The sequence below is a fragment of the Schistocerca gregaria genome, chromosome 1 (assembly GCF_023897955.1).
Source record: "Schistocerca gregaria isolate iqSchGreg1 chromosome 1, iqSchGreg1.2, whole genome shotgun sequence".
In the NCBI taxonomy this organism is placed as follows: Eukaryota; Metazoa; Arthropoda; class Insecta; order Orthoptera; family Acrididae; genus Schistocerca; species Schistocerca gregaria.
This window is the reverse complement of record NC_064920.1, coordinates 322,727,291-322,741,347: the sequence shown is the minus strand read 5'-3', so window position 1 is coordinate 322,741,347 and position 14,057 is coordinate 322,727,291. Positions and strand designations below refer to the sequence as shown.

General features: G+C 42.0%; 1 protein-coding gene across 3 annotated transcripts in view; it reads left to right on the top strand.

Annotated features, from left to right (window-relative positions):
* LOC126343865 (ran GTPase-activating protein 1) overlaps window positions 1–14,057 on the top strand; it is a 103,120-nt gene that overhangs the window by 49,456 nt on the left and 39,607 nt on the right. The gene's annotated exons all lie outside the window — the stretch shown is intronic.

Below are 14,057 nucleotides of genomic sequence, written 5' to 3'. Positions count from 1 at the left end.
AGTAGCAACAGCAATGACAAGGCCGGGAGAAAGACCCGCTTTTATTCCATGTGGATAGCCGACAAGCGCGCGTGACGACCTGGCGGCGTGGACTCGGCAGGGATGGAAACATGCATTCCCTGCTGGATGGTGAACAGTAGCATGCTGCTTCCTCATTCCCTTACAGGAACATAATTATTTGGGACTTGAAACCCTCACAAAAGACCCTTATATAATGGTATAGCTGTAAGATCCCCCATGTTGGGCACCAAAATGTAGCGGATGGGAGTGCTTGCACAGAAACATTAGTAAAACATTTCTTGCTTGTCAGGCTGTGCTCTAGTCTGTTGTGGGCATTACTGGGTTTGTAGATGGATTGAGAGAGAAGTGTGATATGTGTGGGGACGCAGCAGTCAAATCAAGGTAAATATAAAACAAGTCTTTATTCATTCCATTAAACTTTACTCCACAATGTAACTGTTTATAAGTGGCTGCAGACAGACATGAGGATGAACATAAACAAACCTTTAATTACTTCATCCAACAAGTAGTCACTTAAATGTGTTTCTGCCTTTATGTAATTTGGGGGCAGGTGGCTGGCGGAGCGTTGGCTGCCAGGTTTGGGCAGACAGGCAGATATCCTTCATTCGTGGCCCTGTCAGCAGAAGCGGCATGGCATGGTGGTGATGAAGAATCCAGTTGTCACAGATTGCCCAGCTGGCCAAATGCTGACAGACTGATTCGGGTGGGCTTAAATGCTTCTGCTCTCCACTAGTGGCAGGCTGCATTTGTGTGTCATGCTGAACTACCTGGAAAAGAGGCAATGACTGGCTGTTGTAACTGGCAATGGGTCAGCTTTAATTCTTCCTGGTGAGTGGCCTGGTTTTGTCATGTTGAAGGCTGTGATGAGGAAGAGGTGTTAGTCCACTCAGAGTAAGGGTCACTGGTCAGTGCCTGGCTGACTCCAGTGTGACATGATTACCATCCTGTCACTCCACTGCTGGCTCCAAACCCCCTTTAAAACTTTTTTCCTTTATAGGTTCTTCCCCGCTACGGAATAAATCTGCCCTCAGATTTTGCTGATACATAAACACTGGTTTATTTACTGTTATTTACACTTCACTTTTTCCACCTCCACTCATGGTGTCACTTTGTCCTTTGTGCTATGTACATTTTCTGTTCTGCTTCACATCTCCTGGCTCCACACAGAGGTCTTTGTTCTTGTTTACAAACTCTTCACTTAAACCCACTTTCAGTCCTACTAGCAGCTACACCATTTCACATCGTGGGGAAGTAATCTGGGTCCAGGAAGGCATGTGTTCCTTGAACTGTTTAAGAGTCATTCCATGTCAAATCAACACACAAATGTACTATTTTCAACTTGACCATATCTGATTTTTATGCAGTTTTTGTATTCATTTTACATAATGAGAGAAGTGGTGTTTGTGTTTTGTAACTGTACATATCTGCCAGATGAAGTAGGTGTTTGGGAGGATCATACACTACTGTAATTCTTTCAAGAAGAATGGTCTATGTAAAGTGAAATTGTGAATGGTTGATATGATCAGTGTCATAATGACAGACCACAAAATATGTGACAGAGTAGGAAAAAATTAACACTGAAACAAGGCCTGTAGCTGAACCAAGTACAAGGGTCATCCACAAAGTAAGTTCCGTTTCTATTTCTATCTGCAGCAGCACTATGATCACAGTTCTGAGCATGCGTGGCAGTTGCTCTGACTCAAGGAGAAGATATGTACGCCATTTTCAGATTGCTGCTGCTGACTTGTGCTTTGTAGTGCTTCTTGATAATGTCAGCCATAATTGGAAATGCTGCTGCATGTGAAGTCAGATCTGTGATTAGTTTTCTAAATGGAAAGAAAATTAAACCAAAGAAAATTCATTGGCAAATCTGAGAGTGAGTGAGTGAGAGTGAGAGAGAGAGAGAGAGAGAGAGAGAGAGAGAGAGAGAGAGAACATACCCACAGAAAAAGTTTGAGAAAGTATCAAAGGTATTCCAAAGTACAAGGGTCGTTTCAATAATCAAGGAGACAAATTGGTTTGGAGAAAAAGAGCATTTATTTTTACAAAACAATACTTTTTTACTTTTTCAACATAATCCTCTTTAGTATGTGTTCCAATGGGCCACAAGAATTTTTATTCCAGCTGCAAAGAACTCTTTATCTTGATGTCTGAACCAATTTCCCACAACCTTTTTCGTGTCCTCGTTGTCCAGGAACCTCTTCCTATGTGGTGCCTCCTTCAGGGCACCAAACAAATGGATTAACTAGGTGCTAAATCAGGACTGTAAGAGGAATGAGGCAGTACTACCCAGTCCATTTTGTCGATGGTTTCACACATTAGTTGAGCAGTAGGAGGTCGTGGGTTGTCTTCCTCTCCTCTGACATCCATGACATCTGTTTCTCATGGCTGGCTTCACCTTGTTTAAAAGCAAATCCAAGTAGTATTGGCTGTGCATTGTACACTGCTCTTTGAGATAATCACAAAAAACTGGACCTTCAGCATCCCAAAACACCGTCAGCATGACTTTTCCTGCTGAACAGTTTTGAATTTTTTCTTGACAGGTGAGTTGGTGTGCTTCCACTCCATGCTTTGTCGTTTTGATTCTGGCTCATAATATTGAACCCAAGTTTCGTCACAAGTTATAATTTTGTTGAGGAAGTGCTCACCTTATCTTTCATAACTTTACTTTAGCCCTGTGCACAAACTCAACCTTGTTTCCTTGTGTAGCCGCTTCAACTCCTTTGGGACCCATCTTGAGCATGTTAAGCGGTACTTCTGCTTGTTACAGATAATGTTATGAACTGTACCATTACTAACTTGAACCTTACCAACTATCATTTCCACACTCACATAGCGGTCGGCATGAATAATATCATCAATTTGACTTTCAAGTGAGGGAGTCGAAACTGCAACTGGTCAGCCAGAATGGTGTTCGTCAGTCACTGAGTCGTGACCATTTTGAACTGCTCTACTCACTTGTAAAGATTTGCATGATTCATACAACCTTTACCATAAACTTAGACATTCTGTAGTATATATTCACTGGTTTCTTATCTTCAGCAAGTAAAAAACAAATAACAGAATGTTGTTCAACTAATGTGGATGTTTCAAGGGGATTCACCATCTTGAAATGTGTTTTTGAGGTAAAGTTGATACATCAGCTGAGAAGGGCTCATCACAGCGATACCAAATGAAAGGTACCAATCCGACCTTACTAACAGTTTTCTCCCCAGACCAATTGTCTCTATAATTATTGCATGACCCTGTATGGGTTTCTCCCAGACAGAGACTGAGGCAAATGTGGAATCTGAAATTATAATGCAGTTGAAAAAGAAGTTAATTACTAGCATCACAAGCAGCGAGAAAATCCAGCTATTTACACTTCTTCTGAAAAGTTGGACCATCTGAAGGACTGCAAATAAATTTAGGGCCTCAATCTACTTAGTGAGAAAAGCAAAACTATTAGACAAAGAATGTGATATCTTAACAACTCCCTATCCAAAACATATACATGTCCTAAGTGAAAACACTGTGAAATGTATTATAGAATTTTACAACAGAGAAGATATAAGCCACTGTTTGCCTGAGAAGAAGGATTTTATTTCTGTTAAATAAAACAATCCCAGTGTACATAAATAAAATGTCTGGTGTTGGAAAACACGAAAGAGCTGTATCAAGCATTCAAAGATGTACATCCATGACTGAAAATAGGATTATCCAAATTTTGCCAGTTACAACCCAAAAATTATGTTCTGGCTAATGCAACCAGTATCCATAGTTTGTGTGTTTGCATTATCCACTAAAATGTGAAGCTCATGTTAGAAGGTTGCCAATTGAAAGTGTTGACATGTGATGCAGACTATCAACACATAGAAACATTGTCTGGCTCAGATAATTTGTAATCCCTCACAGCTAAAATTTTATGTCAGCATGTGATAGCTGCCGAGGTGCATATTCTTTCATGGAATACATAGGAGAGTTGTTTGATGAAAATGGAATTGATGAAGTAACATACAAACTGTGGACATCTACGAGTATAACAACTCTGCAGATACGCCTGTCTTCTGTGGGAGACTTATTGGTAAGCCTCATTGACAGATTAAAAAAGGCTCCTGCTACACTCCATCATAGCCAGCCAATAGTCTGAATTTCTGCAGCATCTGAAAGAGAGACTTGCTGACAATGAATACATCGATATATGTGATTTTATAAGGAATTATGCATTTATCATGCAGGATGAATTCAAAGGGCTTCAGTGGAAAATGTGCAGGCCACCATCCATCCATTAATGTTTATTTTAGACATTCCAAAACCGATGTAATTGATCACATGTTATTTTTTATCGTATCAGAATACCTTAAACACGTCACTGTGTGTGTTCATCTTTTCCAACGTCATTTGGTTAACTTAATGATTTTCCATTTCCATAGAACACCCAAGTACATTTATTACGTCTCAGATGGTGCTGCAGTCCAGCAAAAAACTGCAATAATTTTTCAAACATATCTTCTCAGCAGAATGATTCCAATGTCTGTGCAGAGTGGCATTTCTGTGCCATACCCTATGGCAAAGAGCTGTGTTAGGGTATCACTGGTATATTATCAAGAGACTTGCTGCCCCTGCCAGTCCGCAGTGCTTCTGCAACTCTCAGATAATGATACCATTGCAGATATCCACAAATTACAATATTTTATTCCCCCTGGCCGTAACAAAATTCAAATGAAGGTTTTCTCCAATTCACCAGACATCAGAAACGAATATGTAACACAGACCCAAGAAGGCTCATACCTTGGTGATATCGCAGAGTTCGTTGCATGTATGTACGGAGATCATTGGTGGGTTGGATGTGTGTTGAATATTAATAAAGATACCAGAGGAGTTACAATTAGCTTCCTTACAACCTGAAGCTGTGTGCTGAACCTTCCGCAAATGTGGTTTGGCTGGAACAATATCATCATGTTTTGCATTGAAAAGACGAAAAGACTTTCACAAATACTAGCTTCTGGCCAATAAGGCCTTCGCAAGAATTAGATGGCAAATACACATACATACCCACTCTCGCAAACCCAACTCACATGATTGCAGTCTCCGGCAACTGAGACTGCAGTCATGTGAGTTGGGTTTGTGTTTGTGTGTGTGTGTGTGTGTGTGTGTGTGTGTGTGTGTGTGTGTGTGTGTGTGTGTGTTTCTGTCGTCTAATTCTGACGAAGGCTTTACTCGCCGAAAGTTATTATTTGTGATAGTCTTTTTGTTGTGCCTATCTGCGACTCAGCATCTCCACTATATGGTGAGTGGCAACTTTCGTTTTTACAATATTGTCACAGTCCATCGTGGATTTTCCATTGTTTGATGTGTGGTGCAATTATGTTATTTGCATTTTTCATTCCCTTGTCGTGTTATAAATACACCATATTTGATAAAATCAGAGATAGTCAGGTTGGCAGCTGTGTTGATTTGACATGGAATGACTCATAATGTGGTTATATTTATCTGTACAAATACTACATGAGTATCGTATCATTAAGATTTAATCGGTAATCAAAACCATGAGGTTAATTCAAATGAAACCTGGTCAGTGCATATACCTTTGCCTTACACGCAAGGTGGCACCACCTAACTGCGGGTAAAGTGATGTCATCTATTGGTAGAGAGACTGACGCATGTGCACAGTTTGATGTTGCATAGTGCCAGTGTGGTTTCACGGCAAAGAGAAGGTGGTCACACAAGCTATCGTCTACTTCCGAACATGCAGGCGAGTAAGCAGGAACAAGGAGGGAGTAGATTTTTGGCGGTGGAGGTAGTTGGAGGCTGTGAAATGTATCGACGGGTGAAGGCTGTGTGCAGTGAGTACAGTCTGAGTTGTTAAAATGTTATGGAATGGTGCAAATGATTCCTTGAGGGGCGCGAGTCACTGGAAGACGATACTTGTCCTGAACAGGCTCACCACGTCATCACGCCAGAAATGTTTGCGGAAGTGAATGCGGTGGCAAAGTGTGTAACTGGGCCAGGCCTGGATCTGACAGCAGCCTACTAGCTGCTTCAAGGATGGAATTGACTGGCTAGTGTCGCAATGGGATAAATGTGCCAACAGTTTTGGTGACTATTTTTGAGTATGTGTATTGTGTGTAATCAAATTTTTGAGTGAATAAAATAGTTCCCATTACCTTACACTAGTGACCGGGTTTTGTTTGAATGCCCCTTATATTTAGAGACTAAAGAGGTTAGTGGCAGCATTTCCATTGTTGCATTCATTATATTTACTGGGAAGAGCTTTATGCTGAACTCAGTTAACTAACTTCATCTTCTCAGTGTGCACATAGTTTATCATTACATTCTTTGTATTTCTTTGTAATGAAGCTCGGTATCTCAACTAACAGATACCTCTCGTTCCGAGCAAATGCAACTAGTTCTGTGGCCCCCATTTCATGAGCTGCCCAATACAATGGACCAACCTGCTGGGTCACAGTTGCTTTCCACCTACTCTCCTCTGCGCGTTGCTTTCCAGCTCCTCTCCTCTGCCCATAATACATTTTTTCCCTGTCTGTCCCGACATACTATTTCCTAGGCTACCCTCTTGCCCATAAGACATCTTTTCAAACTTTCCTGTCACATTCTCCCGAAACACCGAATTAATACAGACATCATTGGCAGATGTTCTGCTGTTACATGCAATGCTTCCCAGCAGACCTAGAGCAGTTTAATTGATATCATGGTGACTAACGATATCACACATCCATGTCTCAGCATCTTACTGCTTTGGATCAGTCAAGTGTAATGTAAAAAGAGAAAATCTGAACCATCTGGTTCTACTGTGATTCTCAGAGCGTGCTCTACTTGCTCAATGCTGAAACTTGTGTCTAGGAACAACAAATCTTTGTGTCGATCGAGTGTGCTGATCTGCTGGCCTCTGGTCAACAGGTCTTGCGTTTCCTGGGTGCAGACAGTGAAAACCTGCATTCACCTCTAGCACAAAGAACTATTTGATCAGTTCCATGTGAAATTCAAGATTGTCTTGTGTGGAAGTGCCTAAGTTGTTTGTGCAGTTTATAGGACCTGCAGTTTACTTTACCAAAAACTCCTTGAAAATATACCCCACAACTAAAAATGTAGTTAAGTTTGTATTCTTCCCAAAATATGAGTAGTTTTTCATTAAAAAATGTTCCATTTCTTTTCTTAACTGACTAATTCTGTATGTTTCTGAGTGTAGAGAACTAGGCGGACGGATTTGTCTGAATACCATGTTTATCGTAGATGTCTGCATAAATAGTGTGGATACTGGTTTCCTTCATTAATCTGGATCTGAATTTGATCTTCGAGTAGTGAAGCTTTACATACATCTCTCAAAGTTCGTATCCAACTACAGCAGTTTATGGATAGCTGTTGTTTCCATGTAACATACCTTTCAGCAGATTGTACTTGACAATAGCAGAACGACTATTGCAATTGTATTCACAATCCTGGAGTTACAGAAGTATTCATTAATGCACTGGGCCGGAATGGAGAATCAAAAACAGCTGACAGATTTTGTGATATAAGCTAGCTAGCTTAATAAGTCTAGTATTAGGGCAAGATCTACACGTTACCATTTTCGATTTACTTTTTATAAGTGTTTGCTCTATTTTGAAAATTGGGCTACTGCAGTTGATAGTCCCAGTACTAGAGGCATTGAAATTTTTCTTGTTAAAGATGTTTACCATTAAGGAATTGCCTGTAAGTTACACTGTGTTGCAGGAACTCAGGGTTATTGGTGTTACCATTTCTTTTGTCAATGGTATAAGGTTAGAAAAAGGGGAAAAAACAGCCTGTGCTGTCTGATTGCTATTAGCATTTTGCCTATAAATAAACAGCAAACGAAAATTGCCACTGCTAAAGACAGTGAGTTAAAAAAGTAAAGAAAATTGTCAAAACACGCTTTCTGTGGGTAGAACCATGGTAACATACATGACAGTATGTTTTTTAGACACAATTTGTAAGCTTATAAAAGTCCCTGAAATGAGATTTTACATTGTGTGTATGGGAGACATTCTGCATCAGATTCTTGCAGTAAATATTGTTTTAATTTTATCAGTTTCAATTTTGATGAAATTTTGTATATATTACACACTTGAGAATGCTAAAATTTCATATGTGGAAAGAACAACTCTCTGGCAGCATTGCTCTTTCCACAATTTCCTGGAATATCAATGTTTGAGAAATTTGAATATCAATGTTTGAGAAATTAAAGATTACAAGTCAGGAAGAGTGATCTGGAAGTGTGTTCTGTAGTAGGGCCATATAGGTTAAAGAGTGAACTGTATTTCTCAGGTTTATTACTGCCTATATTGCAGTGCACATATTGCAACTTTTTTTTCCATTTTCCAACATAAGAAATGCACAATAACCAAAACACGTGAACAGTACACAGGTGACTACTGTAAGGTTTCGATGTCTGCCACTGGAAAGTGCTACATGGTGCAAACTCGAGGCCAGCTGAATGCAGCCAATCGGTTCGCATGATCAATACCAAGATTTGTTTTCCCCTGGACAGAATGTGCTGAACTACCACTTGTTACCTCTATCTTATTATTAGGAAAGCAAGTTCCACGTTCACTTAATTTAATTCTAACCTAAAAGCTACTCTAACTTGTTACTTGAACTTCATCTATCTATAGATCCCCCAGGGGCTCAGCATTTGGTTGCTGGGTATGGGCTTGGCGATCCTGGATTCCTGAGCTGGGGACTGGTAAGTGCTACCAGTCCTCTGTTACTGTAAGCTCCGAGCTTGCTTCAGTGACCCCCATGTGGCACAGCAGTGGAATGTTGTCCATCTTGGAGAACAGGAGCCTTGGCGTCACCACCTGGACTGCTCAGGCATACAGGGCTCTGCCTGAGTCAGCGGTTATTTCCCTAGAGTCTCGTGGGAACCCTATGGAACAGTCCCATCAAACTACTACTGCTAACGAGACGGGTGTAGCATCAGATAGTATCTACATCCATTCATCAAAGAGAGCTCATTTGGTCACTCCTTCCAAGAATAAATCTCAGAATCATAGTAACGAGGCATTAGTGTGCCATAACACTATTATTGTAAGCAGAACAGGGGAACCTTTCAGAAGGTCTCCCCTTTCTGTGCTCACGAGACATTGGAGGGTATTGTTGGGTTCCTACAAAGTGTCAAACGACTTCGTAATGGAACACTTCTAATTGTAATTGCCAACTCAAACCAAATATTTAAGCTTCTGGGATGTATGGCCTTAGGTGACTACCCAAAAGGGGTGGTTACCTGCTCCAATATAATGAAGATGGACCCCATGGAGTTACCTGAAGAATGGAAAAATATGGGTGTCACAGAAGTGCAGTACTATATGAGAGTCAGTGGCACATTGGAAAAATCTGCAACATTTATTCTAACATTTAGTACTCCAGAATTACCTGAACACACCCTTGCAGGCTATATCCGTGTTAAGGTTCGCCCATTTGTTCCTAACCAACTTCCGCGCTTCAGTTGTCAGAGATTTGGTCATAGCACTATGGGTTGGCTACATGTGGAAACTGTGGAGGTTCGGCTCACAAATCAGGCAATTTTTGTTTACTTCCTCCGAAATGTATAAACTGCCCCGGCGATCACCCAGTGAGGAGCAGAAAGTGTGAGGTCTACAAGAAAGAAAGGAAAATTCAGGAGTTGCAAGTCAAGAGACGCGTATCCAGTGGTGAAGCTAAAAAAAGCTTTCAAAGCTCTACAACCTCTGATTTTTCCTATTTCTTTTGCATAGGCCCTTAAGAAGCAAGTCTTCATGTGTGATGCCTCCACACAAACTCACACCACAGATTCAAGTACGATCACATGCATTTGTCAGTGTACCTATGGGGGGAAGGCGTGTAAACGCTATACTTGAACCAGAAATCATTCGGAAGCTGTTGGTGCTGGGTATACCACCTAAGCCACATAACACTGCCCACCGTCAGAAGTATACTAAGTCCTACCCTCAACCCAGGCACCCATTTTCTCCCATAGATAAGAAAAAACCACCTTCAAAAAGTAGTTCACAGTCAAAGAAAGTAGCAGTTAAACCTTCGGATTGGCAAGCTCTCTCCCACTCAGATGAGGACTTCCAGTGGGAGGAATAGGAGAGACAGAAACTGGCTAACGTTCCCCCTGACCTTCCTGGTAAATCACTGCCTCCAAGGGAGAAAGACAAGACCAACCATGCCTAACACGACACAGCATGGTAACAGAACATCCTAATTCACAGGAGGACTCAAATTACGACAGTCGGAAGATAAAATGTCAAGCAGAGCTTGTAAATCATTCAGAACATAATTCAGCTATATTGACAATGGAAAATAACCACAAACTACTTATACAGCTTTCCGAACAGCCACTGCTAGAAGAAAATGCTACAGCCGTTGCTCTTGGTCGGCACACACCACGGACAGAGCGCCAGACGTGGCATGGATCGCAGAGGGAATGCCTAGCGCAACATACACATAAATACCAGACTCATTCCACACTGGAATCAGTATCAGACAGCACCTGAAGAAGACAGCGAGTCACGCAGTTGAAATATCGTGCAGGAAGAATGCAAATACCAGCAGAAATGCAATTAATCAACATGACAACTCCTCGACAGGAAAGCTTGAAGAATTACTGTAGTATATGCTTAAAAATGGATGAAAAAAAGTTGTGAGAACGTAATATGGAGTAAAAGTTTTCTTGTACTGTGTCAAGCTTAAGATCACTTTGGGCCTCTGAAGACACCAAGGCAGCACCACATTCCATCCCTATCTGTGTATTTGGAGGTCTGATAGATCCAGATCCTTTAAAGACTCAATAGCACATATCCCAAATGGCTTGGTAGCATGGAGCCGATTCCTGCTGTTCAACGTTGGGTTGGACCACTGCACTAAATGCCAATTGCTGAGGTGACATTGAGATTTTCAGTGCCTGTTGATCCACAAGGACACTGCATCAAATCCAGAGTGGTGGTTCACCAGCCTCTGCACACATACTCTGAACTGAGCTGGTCTGAAAGGCTCCTGTCGATACCTGATGTCCTCATGGTGGACAGTGTCGAACATCTAGAGGTAGGAAATATGTTCTAATCCATAGACCACACTGCCATAATCTAAACATGATTGAACAGATGCTTTATAAAACTCCAGGAGGTGAAACCTATCAGCTCTCCATGCTTTTCCAGTAAGGCATTTAAAAATATTCAATGACTGGAAGCTCTTTGTTCGTAGGCCTTTCAGATTTGGCAGTCAAGTTAATTTCGAGTCAAATAATAAACCAAAAAGGCACAGTCTCTTGAAAATGTAAAATATTGTCGCCTGTTGTGAACAATAGTTGGTTAAAATTTCAATGAGCACATTTAAAATTGACACATGTAACCTACTCTGAAGAGATCCGAAAACCAGTTGTCCTGGCCCAGGTTTCCACTCTCCTAATGGTCAGCTGTAGCTGCCTCGCTGCCACTGTAACATTGGAGGCTGAGTAGAAGATTGCGGAGTCATCCACAAACAGCATTTGACAGGGCTCCTGACTGCGGAGGAAATGCCATTGATAGCAGTGGCAGACAATGCGACACAGTACACTGCCTGGGGGGCCCCGTTCTCTTGAACATAGCAGTCACACAAGGCATTGCCAATGTGGTATTGAAGACGCTGGTCCTTGAGAAAGGATTGGATAAAAAGTGGCACATGTCCATGGACTGACATTCATGAAGTTGGCGAAGGACGTTGTTCCTCCAAATAGCGTTGTATGCTTTTTGGAGGTCAAAAAACACACAAATCAAATGGTTTTGGCATACGAAGGGCTCCTGTATCATCGTCACCAGTAGAATTAAGTTGTCAAGGGTGGAACATAGCACCTGAAACTGCACGGGGAGCTGCTCAGATGACATCGGGATTCAAGCAGCCAGCTGAGGTGGCAGTTAATCATGGTTTAAAGTGTCTTACCCAAACAACTGGTAAGTGTTACACACTGGTAACTGTTAGGGGTGCTACAGTCCTTGCCTGGTTTCCGGAATGCCCCATTCCAAGTGGCGGGGTACTGTCCATCAAACTAGATCTGATTGAAATGAGAGGAGCTGTCATTTCACTTCAGAGCATAGATGACAAAGCATAATGGATCTCATCAGGTCCTGGAGCAGTGTCTCTGCCCACAGATGGAGCCGATTCCAGTTTCCAACCAAGGGAGATAGCATAGTGTCCAGCACACTGGACTCACATTCGGAAGGATGACGGTTCAATCCCGCGTCCGGCCATCCTGATACAGGTTTCCCATGATTTCCATAAATCACTTCAGGCAAATGCCAGGATGGTTCATTTGAAAGTGCATGGTCGACTTCCTTCCACAACCATACAGGCATGGCGGACTTCATGTCAGCCTCACTGCTGGAAGGAGGTTCTGCTTACACAAGGCTGCACATCAGACATAGCTCTTTAAACACGTGGCTTTCTTCTCCAGCAGGAGCATCCAACACTCAGTGAAGTTTGTGGTGTGCCACTTTCAATTCAGCATATATTTTTGGCAAAGAGTCTGTATACTGATACTTGGGCAGCCCTCAGTCTCGATAGACATCTACCCACCATCCTACCGATACTGATTTCAGTGTCACAAGCGTGGTGAAATGTTGTAAATTGTCAGGCCTCTTCCCTAAGTTGGGGGGGGGGGGGGGGAAGGGATGCCTAAATTGGTGGGGAAGGGACGCAGACTTAAATGCATTACAAACTGCTCCACATGTGGGTACAGCCTTCATCCCCACTCTTGAGAATGGCGTGCTGACTTTTTGTCTGGGTGCTAATGGCCATGATGTTTAGCACTCCTCACCTTGAGTCGTTATATTTACAGTTCTCATTCTACTCCACAAAAATTTTTATGTATAAGAAAAACTATTTTGACCTATTCTTATGTCCTCTTGGCACCCACAAAATCCCACATCTTAAGTCAGGTGCACTCCTAGCTCTGGCTTTGCATAGTGATCTTTTTGATGCCAAACCTAACAGATCACATTGTGTAACTTGGTACAAGGGCATGAATGCAAGTTACACTGCGTACAAGTTACTATTATCAGTGGTTTGGCCCTCGAGCCAAATGCTGCAACTGTATCTACACCTGACATATTGAACAAGACTTCGAGGGTACAAAGATACCAGAATGAACTGATGACACAAGTGAAAAGTTTGTGCTGCTACTCTCATATGTTTCTGTCCTAGTTGAATCATCACTTGCAGTCATCTGCCATCAGAATGATGCATACATTCTTCATCATTGTTGATTCATTGGTCTCCAAAACATCCCACTTCTGACAACATAATTGGTGTAGGAGTGAGATGCCCCACATTGGGTGCCAAAGTCGAGTGGATAGGAGTGGCTGCACAGGAACAAAAGTCAAACACAAAACAGTTCGTGCTTGTCAGAATGTGCTCAACTCTTCCATGGATGTCGTAGGATTTGTAGATGGCTTGGGAGACAAGTATGACATGTGGAGAAGATGCAGACAAACCACTGCTGGATATAAACCATTTCTTTATCAAACAAATGACACTGTATGACTCTAGAAACATTTTGAAGTCTCAAATGTGTGTGATTTAGATATGGAGATTGAGGCGATGAATGAAAATTTATACTAAGCCCAGGATTTGAACCTGGTCTCCTGCTGATTAGGCAGATGCAATAACCACAATGCCATGCTGGTACCGATGCCTGGATTTCGAGTGGGATCTCTGCTTTTATTCTGTGTTGAGCTACTATTCCAATACATTTGCAGAGCCTCTGCAGTGGTGTTAAGAGTTTAGGGGAGTACTAGATGGGGTTACGGGATTAAGTGTGAATGGGAATGTGGATTGGAGGGGAGGGGGGGTGTGTGCTTGGGTAGTCAGTGCAGTTGTGCAAAGTCACTCTGCCAGGGTGGCGTAGTGGTTAGTGCATCTGCCCAGTGAGCACGAGACCTGGTTTTGAATCCCAGCCATGGTGCAGATTTTCATTTTGTGCTTCAGTCGTGCATATCATGGTTCTTTATTAATTCCATTAAACTCTACTCCACCGTGCAACTGGTCAGAAGTGGCAGCAA